Source organism: Triticum aestivum, chromosome 5B, assembly GCF_018294505.1.
Source record: "Triticum aestivum cultivar Chinese Spring chromosome 5B, IWGSC CS RefSeq v2.1, whole genome shotgun sequence".
In the NCBI taxonomy this organism is placed as follows: Eukaryota; Viridiplantae; Streptophyta; class Magnoliopsida; order Poales; family Poaceae; genus Triticum; species Triticum aestivum.
In genome coordinates, this window is record NC_057807.1 from 264,469,624 (window position 1) to 264,488,971 (window position 19,348).

General features: G+C 41.2%; 1 long non-coding RNA gene across 2 annotated transcripts; it reads left to right on the forward strand.

The window, feature by feature from the left end:
* The first annotated feature begins 1,464 nt into the window (after positions 1-1,464).
* LOC123111279 (uncharacterized) lies at positions 1,465-10,227 on the forward strand. Of its 2 annotated transcripts, none has more exons than XR_006454351.1 (5): positions 1,465-1,917; positions 2,027-2,255; positions 2,342-2,528; positions 3,666-3,795; positions 10,168-10,227. It is a non-coding gene; the product is annotated as an uncharacterized lncRNA (long non-coding RNA). The 2 variants fall into 2 exon arrangements; XR_006454352.1 differs by having other exon boundaries at positions 1,465-1,904.
* Positions 10,228-19,348: the final 9,121 nt, after the last annotated feature.

The following is a 19,348-nucleotide window of genomic DNA, read 5'->3' on the forward strand; positions in this document are numbered from 1 at the left end:
CATCACAGTGAAGCTTGTCAAAGGGACTTATGGTGACGCCTACAAGGCTGGAAGCACTGAATGTAAAGTGGTGCCCTCTCATGGATACTCATTTTTTAACTAATACATGACCATACTAGACAAGCACACGCCTCGCACACACAAGGACCCTAATACCTGGATGATTATTATTTAACACAAGATCAAGCAGTGCCCCTAGCACAAATTGCTATTGTTTGTGTTGAGTAGCAAAATTCATTCATTAGTTATGGGGCATCAAGAAGAGCAAACATCAATGCGGTGAGACATACCTGTTCCATATAACCATCTGGAAAGTAGTAAATTCTTTCACCTTGGCAAGGCACCGTGATCAACAGCCTAGCTCAAGCATGTCATAGCTCCTTGTATAATGCGTCGTTAGAACTCCCTGCACAAAGAATTCATTATGTGAACAAAGCATACAATTCAAGGGGCCTTTCACCTTAATTTATAGCGGTGGATTTTAATAGTTGATCATGAGTTAATTTAAGCAGTATTACCATCTAAACTGGTTCTGCATGCAAGGATCAGGGAACCGCCACTCGCCTGATGCGGTAGCACCAATTTACAACGGCGGCTGCTATGAAATCATCCACCGCTACCAGCACAAGCAACGCAAAGCAGCAAACACGACTACAACTCCGCGTGACCAAGGTGACTACAGCAGGTCCTCAACGTGGCAACGGAGCCAGCGCCGACGATATCGCAGCAGCGGCGATGTTGCGACCCAGACAAGCACAACATCATCGAGGCGGCGGCACTGCCATAGTATTGCATCCCTCGCCACGCAGCAGCGCCGTCGTCAGTGGCTCCATTGACGCTTCATTGCAGCGCCCCGTCCTCGGCTTGTCGCGTCGTTGGCAGCAACGCTCGCTTCATTGCATCACTGGTGGCGAGTGTCGCCTTCCTCGACTTGCCGCGCCGCCCGCAGCAGCACCTGCTCCATTGCAATGCCGCCGGCATCAATGCTCGCTTCATTGCAGCACCGGTGGCGAGCGTCGCCGTCCTCGACTTGCCACGCCGCCGGCAGTAGCGCCCGCTCTTCATTGCAGCCCTGACGGAGCTCCATTGCAGCTCCGGCCGCCGTGGTGCCGGGCTCCATCGCAGCCCAGGCAGAGCTTCATTGCAGCTCCGGGTGCCGTGGTGCCGGGCTCCATTGTAGCCTCGGCCGCCAACGCCCACAGTATCCCGTCGTCAGCCGACGCCCATACTCTCATCTCTGCAGGCTCGCAGCAGAGGCACTGAGCTTCGCAGCAGCTTAATCCAGCCATGGGCCGCTCCCTCTGCCTCACTTTCTCTTAGGACGCGCATAGAGGTCATCGATTTGGATGCATTGCTAGCAGATCGGGGAGGTAAGAGGGGCTTGAGGGAGGGAGAAACAGAGGAAGGGAGGAGGGGCTTGGGGGAATATGTGGCTGTCTGTTTCTTGGCTGGAGATAAGAGAAAGGGAGGGCGGTGTGAGGACCCCACAGAGGCACGTGGCGCACAAACAAGGCGGCTGGTGAAGAACTATATATTTGTTTCCAAGTTAATCCCGTGGACTATTTTGTTAACCATATAGCAAGTACCAGTACAATATTTTCAATACGTTTAGGTATTCCGTGTAATGATTTAATTCACTTTCTATCTCCAAATAATTGTTTATAAATCGGTGCACTATTCACCAACCGATGTGTCTGTACAGGTGGTCTTCTTAGTATAATCGTTGTTTCCACTGAGATAATTTCTTCTATATATAGTTATTTTAGTATCATAAATCATTCGGTGGATTATAAAAGTTTTCCATTTACAATATAAGCATAAGATTTTATTTCTCAAAATATAGGAGCTGCATGGACCACACCACCCTGTTCCATTTCATCAAAGAAACAAGAGTTTTACAGCGGGTAAGAGGCCAAGGTGCGCATAACCATAAGTAGCTGAAGATAAAAACACATTGTGATCATCCAAAACCGAATTTGAGAATTTGAGGTTCACTAAATTGAGCATTTGTTTCTTCATTGGACAGGTCGGAATTCGCAAACATCCAAAAGGGAAGGAAAAGATAATGTATCAAAACTAGAATTTCTCTCTGTCCTTTTGTTTTCATCGAGGCACGACAAAAACTCCAAACCAGCAATCTAGACAACAATATTAATGTTCGTAGACTGCAAAAGATCATCCACGACACCACCACACCTAATCACTACTATGTGTGCCATATGATAGAAACATTTGCTACAGACGACAGAAGGATGGTAATCCTTTGCCATTACTTTGTTCTGTATCATACAATGACATCGTATAAAATGATATACTAACTAACCTTTACTGTCATTTTCAGTACTTTGGGGTTCCCTTTTCTAAGAGCTCCCTTTCCCCATACATGGATGCTGACCATGGTGAACTGCCAATCACTACTGTAGATGGAACTACCACTATCACAGCCCGCTTTATCAAGGGTGTTGACAAAAGGGCCACCATCACTAGAGGCTGGAGCGACTTCTTCCGTCAGGCGCACATGGAGAAAGGTCAAGCATATGTTTTCGCCTTCAAATGCACTTTCAAGGGACTGGGCCTGACTGTCTACTCAATATAAGCAAGTTGCAAGAGCCCCTTGTTATATAACTTAGCATTAATATAGATGCCTACTAAGACTTCTATGTTTATCATCATTTTAAATCTTATGTAATCACCTAAGATCATCTTGTGCATTTAACTGCAGTCATTTGCTGGCATGCCTTTGAAATGGCTATGCTGAAAGAAACATAAGCTTTTGCCTTCAAATGCACGTCCAAAGGCCTATGCATAATTGTCTATCACTATTATTTGCTTGCTGCATGCAATATCATGAGCTGTGCTTTGGAAGCAACATTACTTTAAAAAAATGTTCCTTTGTCTATTGCATGTTCTCTGCTCATTGCAGGTATGCAAGCTTTGCTTTTTAAAACTCTTAGTGTAAAGAAAAATATTGTTGTTTCCCCTATCAAGAATATTAGCTCGAATAAGTCCAGATGTATGCCAAGTGAAAAGGCTCTTATGTGTTTATTTTCATATGTTTCATTCTATATTTACATATTTCAATGCACACTCTTTCAATACTTGGCTGCTACTCGGCCTTTGCGCCATGGGCGCAACGGGTCATCTAGTAAATATAAGAGCACTTAGATCACTAAAGTGGTTATGTAAACGCTCTTATATTTATATTTATGTACAGAGAGAGTACTATCCATTGGATGTCAAACTGATGAAGTGATCACTGGGTGATGGATCAAGTATACTTGATTGATAGATTATGTTAAAATAAAAAAAAACACTAATCTATACATCTAGATTGATTAATATGACCGAAACCGGGTCCTTGCTATACTTCTGTTTAGTAAAAACTTTTTTGTATCCAAGGTTGGCAACCAATCTCCGTCGATCACCTTGATTGTCGAATTGACTCCTTTTAGTGACCGCTCCACCTCCAGTAGGTATTACCATCTTATGAACAAAAGAAATTAATTCGCATGATTCATTGAAAGCCAGATTAATGAACTCCCTTGCCATACTTACATTTCCCTGAGTTAATAGTTTGTGTTAAAGGTAACTCTTTACTATGCATATAATTATTTTTCCAGTTATATTTCTACTTTACTAACTCATACATCTATTTCTATTTTTAGGCCCCAAACAACATCTCAACTATGTTCTTGAATGCATTGACCACAAGAACCGAGTGATAAGACAATCAAGGACTAAAACAAAGGGTGCACAACATCAAAACTGAGGACAAAGAAAAACGTCATCAGATATGTAAGTTGTATTAAGTTTGAATTTTAGAATGAACAAGAGCAACCAACAGTGATATTTAAATGATGCAAAATTAAGAAACTTGAACATTGAATGGACTTGGTATGAATTTTTTTCAAACTTCGTAGAGGCAACCGGCAAGTACAGCAACATGGTGCCATTTTCTGGTAAGCAGAAAGAACATCAGGTACAGCTAGAAGCATGTTCTCCCTCCGTTCCTAAATATAGCCTTTTTAGAGATTTCACTATGAACTACATACGGAGCAAAATGAGTGAATCTACACTATGAAACATGTTTATATACATCCGTATGTAGTTTGTAGTGAAATCTCTAAAAATATTTATATTTAGGAACGGAGGGAGTAGCTTACTATGCTGCCAACTGAGAGAGCCATTGGCTTACCTCATGAAATGGCTATGAAAAAACCGGGAAGAGGTCAAAAAACTACATGGAAAATACCATACTGTACAACTCCACGTTGGATCTCACATTAATGGCCTGTAAGGTACACAAAGAAATAAACAATCGCAATGGACCTTATGTGTTTAGAATGAACGGGCAAAACTGCCACATAGTTGCTACATTGGTGCCTGAAGGTGAAGACTGAAGAGAGACCGTGCTAGGCATAGTTGTGCTTGTGCATATATGGCACTAAAAACCCAAAATATAAAGGGAATCAATAGATCCTCGCATCATTGAGTCCCTTAATAATATGCTGGATAGAGATAATATACGAGCAAAAACATTAAGAATGGCAAGTGACACATTCAAAGACTGTAACTATCACAATGCCAGATTAAACTAACCAATGAGTGTGGCGCAGATGGAAAACGACATGGTATGCCATCTGCAACTGAAGTTGCAGCCTCGATTGTGAATGGTACAAAAGAAAAAAATGACGGTATGTGATTGTTCAGTACAACGTACAAACACATTCATCGAAGTGAAGATAGTAAATAACAGAATCACATCTAGAAGAAAAGGTCTATATTCCAAAAAAACATGTCACCAGCTAAATGGGTGTGGTTATGCCTTCTAAAAAGGAGACAATATCCTATCTCACCATGCTTTTCTATGACCATAACAAAAGCCAGGAGCACTCTCCAAACAAGGTTGGACTATATCTACATGAACAAGTCTTTACACATGGACACTATATGTACCATTCTCAAGAGTCAGAAAAAGGGATGGACTGCAAGTAATGGTAAATGATGAAGATAACAATAAGGATGTTAGGGTCAAGAACATAATCTACAAAGAATTTTTCTAAAGTTATGAACTAAAAGTCCAAAACACACACTTGCCGTATGATGTTGCCAGCCTTTTACATAAGCACAAGTACATTGATAATTAATTTGCCGCAAAATCTCTTCAAATTAACAAATTTACTAATCTATGGTAACATGAATGTTAGACACTATATGGCAGGATGAATATAATATACTATTCTACAGAAATATTGAAAAAATGCATGAACATTTGATGAAAATATGAAATATCTCCAAAAAATGGTAAAAGCTTTACGCCCATCTAAGCTTATGGTTTCTTACCATCTATATACATCAGATTACAGTTACTCCTGAGTAATTATTCAATAATACCAAACATCAAAATAGTATGGTATCTCATGTTTGAAGCTCATTATTGACTACAAGCTTATAGGAGTTGAGCTCAGTATTGTATAACGCAATCAGACCTATTTTACTATTCAGTTATTAAAATTTAATTAATCTTTTAATAAATATTTAAACTACAACTACTCGCAAATATGTGTATAAATTCTTAAATTTCATCGATAATAATGTATGGTAAGGGGCCTAACACTGTCAATGTCGGTCCCATGCCCGGAAAAGGTAGGATGTGGCCTGAAAAAATTCAGATTTTTGACTAAGTTACCATCAGCAACGATCATTAATAGCAAACAAACTTATGAATTAATCTGTGCACAATAGATTTCCTCTGGAAACTGGGAGCTAAAAAAAAGGCAGGACACCTAACTGAACAAACATTTTTATCTATGCCCTTTTTATTGCGAAATTGAAAGAAAGCAGAGGGGAGCTGGTACCACTTCAAGGTCCTCCCATAGCGGTACCTCAAACTCCAGTTTTGCACGATTTTTGTTGATTTTGGAGTCCGAAGGCACCAACATTTGTAGGGCTGTGCTGGAAGAAAAATGTATGGGCGTCGATGAGCCCCCTCCGCTAACCCAACTGCGAAAGCTCCTCCTCCTTCGACCTTGATGGCGATGGCAGCCTCACCAAACTGGAGATGTCCGTGTTGCATCACTCGCCTCCGCCCCGTCGCAGGGGACAAGACCCACACCCTCATCGCCTACATGGACACCGACGGCAACGCCACCGTCGAGTTCGACTAGCTCAACTCCTCCCTCGCGTCGCTGCTCCTCAAGCCCTGCTAATCAACCGTCAATATTGACTGGCCCCAGGAGATTGAGGAGGCGCGCGTGACCCAGATCAGACCCGTGGCCGCACCAACGACGTGAGCAGCGGGGGTTGCGTGCAGGGAAGACGAGCAAGGTGGCGACACAGAATCAACAGAGGTAAGACGAGCTTGGGAGTGAGATGAGCAACGTCATTACCAGCGGCAGTAACCGGAGTTTATCGGGAGGCAGCAATTTTGGAGTGACAAGGAGAAAAGTGAAGGAGAAAGGGGATCGGGATTTCTGTTTTGAGGATAGGACAAAGGGGATCAGGAGCGAGTAACATGTGCGTGCCAGATGCACCCACGAGAGCATATTTTCCAGATACGAGTACAACAGAAAAAATTCCAACTAATAAACTAAAAAGCTAATATATCTCAAACAAAATATATTGGCAAAATATTCATATTCGAAATTATTGCCACATTTGAATACAGAATTTCTTTGCACAAACCAAATAATAGTTTTCTCTAAATGATGACTAAAATGTTGCTTAAATAACTATTAAATTCTTACCTGTGCACATATTTTCTACTCCCTCCGAGACAAAATGTATGCCCCGCAAAAAAATGTAAGACGCTTTTTGACACATTTGTATTGCCATGATGTTTGATGAATATATTAAAAAATTAATCCTTAATATGTGTGTGCTTAAACTAAATTAGATTATTTCTCTTTTTATAAATTATTCTAAACATATCCGTTCAATCATATAAAAAAAAATCCCTAGCCAATACCGATGGTTCATATTCTCACTCAAATTTATCGAAATGGCTTTACGGACGACACTGCCCGCACGACCTGAAAACGATACTTCCTCCCAACAGCTCTAAGCATAGACAAAATGAAAACAATTGCCTCCTGCGCACTGTTGGTGCTGCCACGTAGAGTCGTCCATTCATCGGCCGCAAGTTTATCATGTATATAGCAACACTCCAAATTTATTGTGTAAAAACTTCTCTATAAAACAGCCCATATACGACGTAAAAAAGTTTTGTTTGCCGTGATGGGACTTCTGCATGAATTCATGATAAGATGGACTCATACCACAAACATGATTTTCAGTCTACACGTCGCTCTAGAACAATTTGTCGCCAACGGTCCTTCTCAAATTTTTGCAAAGCTTGAAGGTAGATTTCGCTAAACTTGAAAAATGTCAATTCATGACCAACTAACAAAACAATCAAATATTATCTTCATTTAACCTAACCTTCTAACATACTAGCCCGCGCGTATGCGCGGGCCACTCTACTAGTTAAGAAGGAAAAAGATGACAAAACTTAGATCCTTGCTTTATGCCTAGCTAAGGGCGTAAAACTATAGCGCTTGTTGGGAGGTAACCCAATGAATAAAATTTATTTTTGGTTTTTGCTTTCTGTTCTTGTGTGTTAACACAATTATGCTACTGCTATGATTGTGTTTTTTGTGTTTTAATTAGTGCTTTTGCCAAGTAAAGCCTTTAGGATCTTCTGGGATGATAGTTGTTTGATCTTGCTGAAAAAGACAGAAACTTTGCGCTCACGAAAATAATTCTCATAAACCATAGAAAAGAGATTTTTCCCTGATTCTTTTTGAAGAAGATTAATATACAAATTACGATGGTCGTCCTAATTTGGTAGTATTTTTGGAGTTTCAGAAGTATTTGAAAGTTCCAGATTACTACAGACTATTCTGTTTTGACAGATTCTGTTTTCTTTGTGTTGTGTGCTTATTTTGATGGCTCTATGGTTTTCTTTCATGAGTTTTTGCCATAAAAAAGTTGAAATACAGTAGATATAATAAAAAAACAAAATAAGAATTGGTTTGACACAACACTTATAGTTGTGGTTTGCTTTCTTTTACTAACGGATCTCACAAGGGTTTTGTTGAGTTTGGTGTGATTGAAGTTTTTAAGTTTTGGGTTATCTTACGATGGATGAAAGAATGATAGAAGAGTCTAAGATTGGGGATGCCCCGACATCCCAAGCTATTATCCAAGAATGAGCAACCAACTAATCTTGGGGATGCCCCCCGAGTGGCATCCCCTCTTTCTTCTAACGACCATCAGTATTTTACTCGAGGCTATATTTTTATTTGTCACATGATATGTATTTTGCTTGGAGCATCTTGTATGATATGTGTCTTTGATTGTTTTATTTTGTGTTTTAAGTCATCAATGCTTGCTGGACACACCTATTTGAGAGAGCCAAAATTATGCCATGACTTGTTAGAATTGCTCTCTAAGCTTCACTTAAATTTTTATGAGCAATGGACTTGCTCTAGTGCTTTACTTATATCTTTTTGAGCACGGTGGGCTTAGTATTTTTGAAGAAATGCTCTCTTGCTTCACTTAGATTTATTTGAGAGTTAGTAAAATTTTGAAGAAATGCTCTCTTGCTTCACTTAGATTAATTTGAGAGAAAGAAAAAAAATATGCTCATGATCTTCACTTATATTAGTTTGAGCCTAACAAAATCAACATATGAAAATAGTTCCAAAGTGATAGATATCCAAGGAGGATATAATAAAAACTTTCATGAAGATCATTGGACAGAATAATCTTGATTCTTAGTAATGGTTTTGAGATATGTCGATATGATATGTGAGTCATGTTGATGAGTAATTGTGCTTTAGTAAGAATATTGATGTTAAGGTTTGTGATTTCCTATGCAAGCACGAAAGTCAATAGTTATGCAATGAAATTTATATCCTACTTATGGTGCATTATTTGGTGTTACTTATGCTTAATTCTTGGGTACAAGATTTTTTCGCTTTTTGGTTGGTCGCTTCTCAATCTTTTTGCTAGCCTTCATTTTGCACTAAGTATGATCACTACTTGTGCATGCAAAACCTTTTAAACCAGTTTTGCCTTATGATTTCACAATACCTACCTATATGCGGTATTTCCATGCCGTTCTAAGCAAATTTGCATGTGCCATCTCTAATGTTCAAAATAAATTTCTCTTTTGTGTGCTCTACTACTCGCGAGGCGGTAAAGGGTAGCCAATATTTTCCATGCTAGATGTGTTATTCTCATGATGAGTGTTTATTCACTTGTCATTGCACGAGAGTACGGCAAAGATATTAGGGATGCCCAGTCCCGAAATGAAAAATCATTTACTTTATGTTGTCAAATAATAAATTCCTTGGAAAGTGTTGGTATGGAAGACACCTGTGGATACGGCTAGCCATGAAAAGTGAAAGTTATGTTGGAAAAAGGAATAAACTTTATTTTCTGTTTGGGAACCGCCTATGATGTATCTAGCATGGAAAGCGTTGGGATGCTCCAAGTCGTTTTTGTTGGTAGGAAAAGTATGCCTCTCAAAAATAATTGTATCCCTCAATGTAAGCTTTGAGCTCTGGCACCTCTACAAATCACTACTTCCCTCCGCGAAGGGCCTTTCTTTTACTTATGCAATTTTTATTATGAATTTGAGTCTCCATCTTCTCTTATAAAGCACCAACTAAGGGGCACTATGATCGTATTTGAGCATTGGGTGTAGCTAATATTCGGGTGTGTTTCATGAATGGATCAATGATTGAGCATCATGGGCTAGGGATAACTTGCTTCAGTGTTGATATTTTGAAAGACATGGTTGCTTGTTGGTATGCTTGAGTATTAAAGTCTTCATGTCAAAACTAGACTATTGCTTTGAATCATATAAAAGTCCATATGTCCATGCTATAAAGAAAAGAATGGGATGAACATGTTAGGCAGCATTCCACATCAAAAATTCTGTTTTTATCATTTACCTACTCGAGGACGAGCAGGAATTAAGCTTGGGGATGCTGATACGTCTCCAACGTATCTATAATTTTTTATTGTTCCATGCTGTTATATTATCATTCTTGGATGTTTTACAATCATTTATAGTCATTTTATATCATTTTTTGGAACTAACCTATTGACATAGTTCCAAGTGCCAGTTGCTGTTTTTACATGTTTTTTACATTGCAGGAAATCAATATCACAGGGAGTCCAAATGCCACACCACTTTACGATGATTTTTTATGGACCAAAAGGAAGAAGTTGGGCCCTGGTTGCACCTCGGGGGAGTCCCGAGGAGGGGACAACCCACAAGGGCACGCTAGGAGGCCCAGGAGCACCCTGGTGGGTTGTGCCCACCTCAGGTGCCCCCCGGGCCGCCTATTTGCTTTATAAATACCCCAATATTCCAGAAACCCTAGGGGAGTCGACGAAATATTCATCCAGCCGCCGCAGAGTCCAGAACCACCAGATCCAATCTAGACACCATCATGGAGGGGTTCATCACTTCCATTGGTGCCTCTTCGATGATGCGTGAGTAGTTCTCTGTAGACCTTCGGGTCCGTAGTTAGTAGCTAGATGGCTTCCTCTTTCTCTCTCTTGATTAGCAATAGAATGGTCTCTTGGAGATCCATATGATGTAAGTCTTTTGGCGGTGTGTTTGTTGGGATCTGAAGAACTTCGAGTTTATGATCAGTTATATCTTTTTATATCCATGAAAGTTATTTGAGTTTTTTTGATCTCTTATATGCATGATTGCTTATAGCCTCATATTTCTTCTCCGATATTTGGGTTTTGTTTGGCCAACTTGATCTATTTATCTTGCAATTGGAAGAGGTGCCCGGTAGTGGGTTCGATCTTACGGTGATTAATCCCAGTGACAGAAAGGAACCGACACGTATGTATCGTTTCTACTAAGGATAAAAAGATGGGACCCATATCTGCCGCAGTAGATAAATGGAGCCTGTCTATATCATGTCATTGTCGTTATTTCATTACTCCATTTTTCCATGAACTTAATACACTAGATGCATGCTGGATAGTGGTCAATGAGTGGAGTAATAGTAGTAGATGCAGGCAAGAGACGGTCTACTAATCTTGGACGTGATGCCTATGTAATGATCATTGCCTGGTTATCGTCATAATTATTTGAAGTTCTATCAATTTTCCAACAGTAATTTGTTCACCCACCGTTTCCTATCTTTCTCGAGAGAAGCCACTAGTGAAACCTACGGCCCCCGGGTGTTCTTTCTCATATATTTGCCTTGTGATCTACTTTTTCCTTGCATTTATTTTCAGATCTATTAAACCAACAATACAAAAATACCTTGCTGCAATTTATTCTTATTTATTTTATTTGGCGTTTGATCTATCAATCTACTACAAATTTACCTCACGTCCTTTGCCTATCTTGAGCCTTCGTACCCTGAAAGGGATTGATATCCCCTTTAACATGTCGGGTTGCGAGGTGTTGTTATTTGTGCGCAGGGGCTGTTTATGTCGTGTTGCTTGGTTCTCCTATTGGTTCAATAACCTTGGTTTCATATATGAGGGAAATACCTATCGCCGATGTGCTACATCATCCCTTCCTCTCTGGGGAAACACCGATGTAGCTGCAAGCGACATCATGTTATGGTTTTTTTAACACAACTATAGAAACAAAAAATAAATAAAATAAAAACAACACAATAAAAACTAAACAAAAATATATATACACACAGTAAAATATATATTACTAATATAAACTATAGGAATACTATTTCCTCACCTCATGCAATTTTTTTGAAAATTCATTTTATGCAATAGGCCACACAAAACAACAACAACGCAGACAAATAAAATATTTTGAAGATTAAGAAAAATACTAGAACATATCAAATGAACTGGAAATAATATTCTTGACATTATGAACATTTTTAAACATGGGATAAGTCATGTTATCTCTACTCCAATAAATTGCCTTTAGTTGCATAATGAAAAGAATATAGCAGAAGAGCAAATAATGCATGGAAAATATGATATGCATATGTATGATCTAATAACATCCTAATTTAGAAAAATTGGGATGTTACAAACCTACCCCCCTTAAGATGAATCTCACCCTCGAGATTCGGGCTGGCTAGCAAATAGGTGTGGGTGATCCTGTCTGAGTTCTTCCTCTCGTTCCCAGGTAGCTTCCTCCTCTGTATGATGATCCCACTGAACCTTGCATAGCTTGATTTTCTTGGTGCGAGTAACTCTCTCTGCTGCCTCAGAATCTTAACAGGCTTCTCCTCATATGTCAAATCACTCTCCAACTGAATTGCCTCAAGTGGCACTGTGTCCCTCAATGGAACATTCATCATCTCTGCATGGCACTTCTTCAACTGAGATACATGAGACACAATATGAACTCCTGACAAGGATTCTGGCAACTCCAGCTGATAAGCTACCTATCCTCTATGCTCCAAGATCTTGTAAGGCCCCACAAAACATGGTGCCACTATAAAAAAATACACTTCCGTGATGATACTTGTTTGTCACAGTAGGTCGCATTTTTTATCATGCATGTATATCCATGACGATTTTATGACAGAATCAAGATAATCATACCTGTGCTGTCGTAGAAGTGTTCCATGACATTACCAAAATTATCATCACGGAAGTGTCCACTTCCATGACAATAAATCACGCGTCACAGAAGTTCTTTCGTCAAGGGTGACCGACACGTAGCATCCACCGTAACGGAACACTATTAAGCTATCGGGTCCGGTTTTGGATCTGATAACCCGTTAACAGCCCGTACCAATGGGGATTTTTCACGTGTAAAATCATCATTGGCTGGAGGAAACACGTGTCAGCTCCCCGTTGGCATAGGTGTCACTCATCCAATGGGCGAGATGCGCTTATGAAATGTTGACACGTGGACTGGCCCAAAAATGGCCGATAAAGTTTAAATGGGCCGGCCCAACTAAAGGCCCACAAGATTTTGTTGTCCATAATGGGCCGGCCCAGCAAAAGGCCCACGAGATTTTGCGGGCCATAATGGGGCGGCCCAGCTAAAGGCCCACAAGTTTTTGCGGGTCATAATGGGTCGGCCCAGCTAAAAGCCCGCGAGATTTTACGGGACATAATGGGCCGACCCAGCTAAAGGCCCCCAAGACTTTGCGGACCATAATGGGCCGGCCCACTAAAGGCCCACGAGATTCCGCTGCCCATAATGGGCCGGCCCAGCTAAAGGCCCAAAAGATTTTGATGACACTAGTAGGCCGGCCCATTAACAGGCTGCCATGTTTTGGGCCAAATGTCGGCCAATATTTGATCCGGTCCATTAACAGTCTACCACGTTCCAGGCCTAATAGAGGCCCATATGAGATCCGGCCCGTTAAAAGCCTCCCACCTTCTGGGCCAAATTACGGCCCAGATCAGGTCCGACCCTTTTAGAGGCTTTGGGCTAAATTATGGCCCATATCAGATTTGGCCCGTCAACTGGACGCCATGCTTTTGGGCCCACTTGATAAAGGGCCATTTAGTAATTCGGTCTAATATTAGTTTCGGTCTGTTAAAGGCCCGTTTAACATTTCGACCCTATATATATTTCGGCCTGTTAAAAGCCCGTCATATAGTTGGGCCTAACTACGCCCTCGTTTGCATCCAGCCTGCTCACAGCCGATAATCTGATTGGGCCAAACAAGGACCGAGACAATTTTGGCCTGTTATAAGCCCATGATTTGATTGGCAGGGGCTAGGGTCTATTTCGGCCTGCTGCCGGCCCGTGAGCTGTTCGGCACGTTTCAGGCCCAACCTACTTTTTGGCCTCCTAAAAGCCCATTGAGTTTTCTTAGGAAAATAGGGCCGGTGGTTTACTTGGCCTATTAAAGGCCCGAATCTACTAGTGGGCTAGTTTACATTTAGGCCTGTTAACGGACCAAGATGACGGGGCCCATGATGCGGATCATACATAGTGATTTGCATGACGACCCAATTATGTACCGTAATTTTACAGTTTGGCCGGTTTACTGCGAAGACAAGATATATATATATATATATATATATATATATATAGTAAAATAACTGCATCATCGTGAATAAGAACAAAACCTAGACTATACAATAAAGAAATTACGGCATATTACATCACTGGGCATCGAAGTTCGCCACTATGATAATAAAGCACAAGCAGACAGCAGATTACATACACTGGGCATCAAAGATCGCCACCAGTGCAATAAACATGCCGACAAAATAATATACAAAACCGACATCACTTCAATAGAGTTCAAGAAAGGTTAGCCCTGCTCGAGAGCTGCAGCGCAAGCAGCTAAGCAAGCTGATGAGACTGCACTTGTTTGACACTTATATCCTCCTCACTCTGAAAGATAAACAAGCAGACAAATGACGGGTTTTACACATATAAGTATCAGTGCTGACAATTCATCACATTTCTTACTGACGAATAAAGTGACAGAGTTTAAAATAGCATTAACACAATATGGTATTGTTCAGGTCAAGACTCAAGACATGGCATGAAATGACATTGTGAAGGAGTTGGCAGCTTCACAACACCACTGGATTACAGATCAAGAACTCATAAGTATCAGTGGTTAGTGTGTTGTCAATTTACCCATTTCAGATTGGCAAAATAAGATCACTTGCTCTGTATAGTTTAATTTACATGGCATGAAGGAACTTGGTTGTACAACTGAAAACTTAAATTTAGAAGGATAAACTTTTATTTATGAACTACATAATAAACTTTAAACATGCAATTTGATGCAAACACAAAAAATAAATAGTTATTGCAGTCATGCCTAACCAAATATACACAACAAAGTTTGAAGGCTTGAGAAGGACAAACTTACATTATTGGTGAAGGCAGACTCTATAAAGCCCTTGTCCATTCTGATGGGGGGGGGAATTCAAGAAGTTTACCACAGAATTTTCTTCATAAGCATTGCCTTTATTCTACATTTTGTTAAGAGTAAATATAGATGTGACAATGTAAGAAAAAATAGAGAATATTTAAGATAAGATGAAGAGTGATGCTACATAACCAAGTAGCTATTAATGTAAGTACAACGATACAGGCAAAAGGTACAGCCAAGAACAATGCAGAGCTAAACTTCTTCAGTACCATCGGTGTTATCCGACCTTATGGTAAGAGTAAATATAGATCTGATGTGTAGAAAATGGAGGGCAAAGGAAAATAAGTTACAGAGTGATGGTACATGAACAACTACCTGTCAATATAAGTACACTGATAAAGGACAGCAGGTACTTACAAGAACAATGCAGAGCTAAATAATTTCATTGGCATTGGATATATTCTACACTAATGTAACCATTCATACAGATCAGATAATTTGGAGCGAACAATTGATAAGCAAGTTATCATGCATACTGCTGTCACATAATGAACTAGGTATGTATGCAAGTACAGTGATACAGGACAACAGGTACTAACAAGAGCAAAACAGCGGGCAACATATTTGCGATATCCTGTCGTTCTTTTCAAACCGGAATTCTTTTTCGAGCAGATTTCCTGCAAAAAAATATTTGTAAGGCACATGCGGAAAAGTAGAAGTTCAAATTGTCATGCGATATCATAGACAGTACCTCATCCTCGGAATGAGACCAGTGCATAACAAGGTTTTTCCATTCAATGTCTTCTAAATTTAGCACATGAGACTTCACCGGAAATTCGTTTATAGACTTGCCATCAAAGTGTGATTTCCTCAGGTAATACCGATACTGCTGCAATGCTTCCTTGAAAAGCGCAAGCAAGCTTTGCTCATCATGACCATCCATATTGACCCTCGCCTACTTACAACAATGTAATATAAATCATTGATGTGTTCAATCAGCAGAAAACAGGAAAATAATCACCATGAATAATAGCACTTACACGTAAGTGGGACAGGAAGATGTGAAAATGGTGTTTGTCTTCACTATAATCTTCCCATGATGGTAATATATGCACGTAGTCCCTAACAACATTGAAAGCATTGTCTTTTAAACTGGGAATAACTGGAATGGGGTTCCAATCTGCAGGAATTGGCCGTCTCTGCAGTTGGGATAGGTCTTCGACCGGCGGACTTGCTGTACTTTTTGCTGGAGTGGGATTTTTCTGTGGTACGGCTGGTGCTATGGCAACTGAAATCGGCATACCTTTTGCTGGAGTGCAGTTCCTGTGTGGTGGGGCTAGTGGTGTGGCCAGTGAAGTATGGGTACAGTTTGCTGGAGTCGGTCCTACGTTTTGTGTCACTGGTTGTACAACCAATATAAGTGGGGTGCTGTCTGATTTCTCCGGCACAACCACGTTTTTCAAGGACTTTGCTGGTGCTCCTTCAGGTTCGGCAATCACCCTCTTCCTTTTTGATGTCTGATGCACAAGAACAACATTTGAGTGGAAAACATGGTATGATGACAGATGGAATATATATTGATAATGGATGGGCATGGCATCTCGACATATATGATGAGTAAACTAAGCAGATGGCGGTGCAACAAAGTAGAAGAAATGCAAGACAACATATGCAAGATATGCGCAATCAATAAAACCTTGCCAAATTATAATAGGCACCTTGATGTGTGAACATGACAGGCCATCTGCCTTTGAGTCCTCGAGGTTACAATAGTCATTAGGATCATATTCTGAACAAGAATCTACAGGTGGGAAGCGTATGAGTTTCACTGCATCCAGAATGGCACTCAATGCCTTGGTGCCAATTTTGTAAGTCATTGCAGTGTTCCACAATATTCTTCTGATGCACAGATTCTGATGTTCACTACAATTACGTATAATATCCGAGAACCATGAAAACATAAATAGTTGTGAGATTATCTTTGTAATGCAGATGATATTCTAATATAGGGGCGCCCCTATAAACACTTGTGCGCTATCACTGGATTCTGATGAGAGAGCTCATGTGTGCTGTAATATGGTGAGTACATTTATATAATCTGGCACAAGTACACAAAAAAAAATAGGCTCCAGAAGTAAGGATAGTTGGCAGGTGATAGGTTCATAATATACTATATAGAGAGTTTATTGCCAAACCATGATAACAAGAGCACACAACAACTAGGCAGATCATAGTGTACATAACAGGGGTACACCATAATGACGATATATAAATCAGGAAAATGGAATTGACTTGAAAATACGGTGTTGTATTGCCGCTAGTAATTGAAAGCCTATCAATCACGTACAGGCCAGCTCTATCAGCTGTTGACTGCAGGTGTCCCTGCGCTCCTTCCTGACAAGGAACATACTGTATGTACTAAATACAGAATAAAAAAAGAGGAACATGTTAAAGAACATAAGAGGAAGCATATTCTTGAGGTTCTGCTTCATTGCATACAATGTTGGTTGCCCACTCATGATGAATCACAGCGCCCAAAGCAATGCAATTCCATGCTGTCTCTCTGTATGTGGCAATTTTGAACAAGAGTCATTAGGATCATATTCTGAACAAGAGTCAACAAGTGGGGAGCGTATGAGTTTCATTGCATCCAGAATGGCACTTAATGCCTTGGTGCCAATTTTGTAAGTCATTGCAGTGTTTAGCTTCAAGACTGGACTGCTGCTAGTGCGACACAAAGCAGCTACACAGATCATAGTGTAGATATAACAGGAAAACCTTAAGCATCAGAGTAAAATCAGCAAAGTGGAACTTGCTGGAATATATGTGCTAGTATTGCCGGTACGGCTAGAAAGGCTTCGGATACCAGCTCTCTTCAAGTGAAGGTGCGGTACTGTTAATATCAGTGTAACTCTCAAAGGCGACACAGCTCCCCGCATTTTCTTGCTATTCTTATAGGATTCAAGTGGGCAGGCCACTACAAATCCTATTCCCATGTTTACAAAGTCCTACGAATCAAAGAGGCCCGAAGAGTTCAAAGTGTCCATCACAACCGACCGTATAGGCCTCTACACTGCAAATATCCCTGCTCATCTTTAGTACAAGGAACATACTGTACTACTATCATACTCCCTCCGTTTCATAATATAAGTCTTGGTAGAGATTTCCACTACGGATCACATATAGATGTATCCAGATACACTTTAGAGTGTAGATCCACTCATTTTGCTCCATATGTAGTCCATGGTGGAATCTATACAAATACTTGTATTTAGGAACGGAGAGAGTACATATTAAAGAAGAACGGAAGAGGAACATGGTAAAGAAGAGCAAGCAGATTTTGGATAATAAAATGTTGGTTGCGCGGTGCCCACACATGATGAACCAGAGCGCATTAAGAATGCAGCTCCCAGCTGTCTCTCGACCATTTCAGGCGGTTGGATGAAGATCCTATGTCTCCTAACCCTTCTTCTTCCTCGTCTCTGATTCTTCCCATACAGAACACTGCACGGGCCGCCAGCCGGACCACCGGCCCCCACCGCCTGTGTTCCTCCGCCACCCCCACCCCCACCCCCGCCCCCACCCGCGTTGAGTTTTCTTCTTTCGGCAAGGCCCCACCACCGCCCCCCACAACCACTCGAGCCCCTTCGTTCGCACCGGCAAACTCCAGCGAGCTCTGAAAAATTGACTGACCCAATTTTGAAATTTAGTCTACTATTTTAACTAGTGTGGAATATAAAAGGGGAAAACCATAAGCATTGGGAGTATAGTGTTGAGCGTGCCATGGCGGATCTGAAGGTGCAAACCGGACAAAGGCAACTTCGTAACGAAGACAAGAAATCAGAGTAAAGCAGTGGTTATCTATTTTCTTGCTGTGATAAATAAGTTGAGCAGATATGAAAGAGTACCGCCTCTAGTGCGGCGCCGTGTATGCATCTGCTGAGAATTTGACGGTGCTGCGGTAGCGATGGCTATCGGCGGCGTGGAAGCAGATCTAGGAGGGTAAACGGTGGCGGCAGGGCGCGGTGGACGAGACGATCGTAGGAGCAGCGCCGGCAAGGTGGACGACGGCGAGGATGAAGTGAGAGGACGGGATGCAAGGATCCCAGTCCGAAGCCGTGGATGAGAGAGGTCAATCCCTTGTAATGGACGGCGGTGTCGGGGTACCAGCTCCAGCATGGTGGAGGAGGACGGCGGTGGATGGGGTGGCGGACGGAGGAGGCTAGGCTGGAGAGGGTGTTTTGGCGCCCACGGAGTACGAATGGGGAAAAGGGAGGGAGAGAGGAAGGGGGGAACCATGTATTCAGGGCGCGCTTGTCTCAAATGCGAGGAAATTTACAGACTTAGCCCCTGTTTCAAATTTCCTACAGCACAGCAATATTAGTCGGTTGGGGATAGGACGGTAATCTCGCATACACCGTATATTTGTCGACGAGAGTTTGTTTTTGGCGCCCACCGTGTATGAAACGGGGAGGGAGTCGATTTCGGCCGAGGACACACTGTGTTTTGGCGCCCACCGTGTATGAATC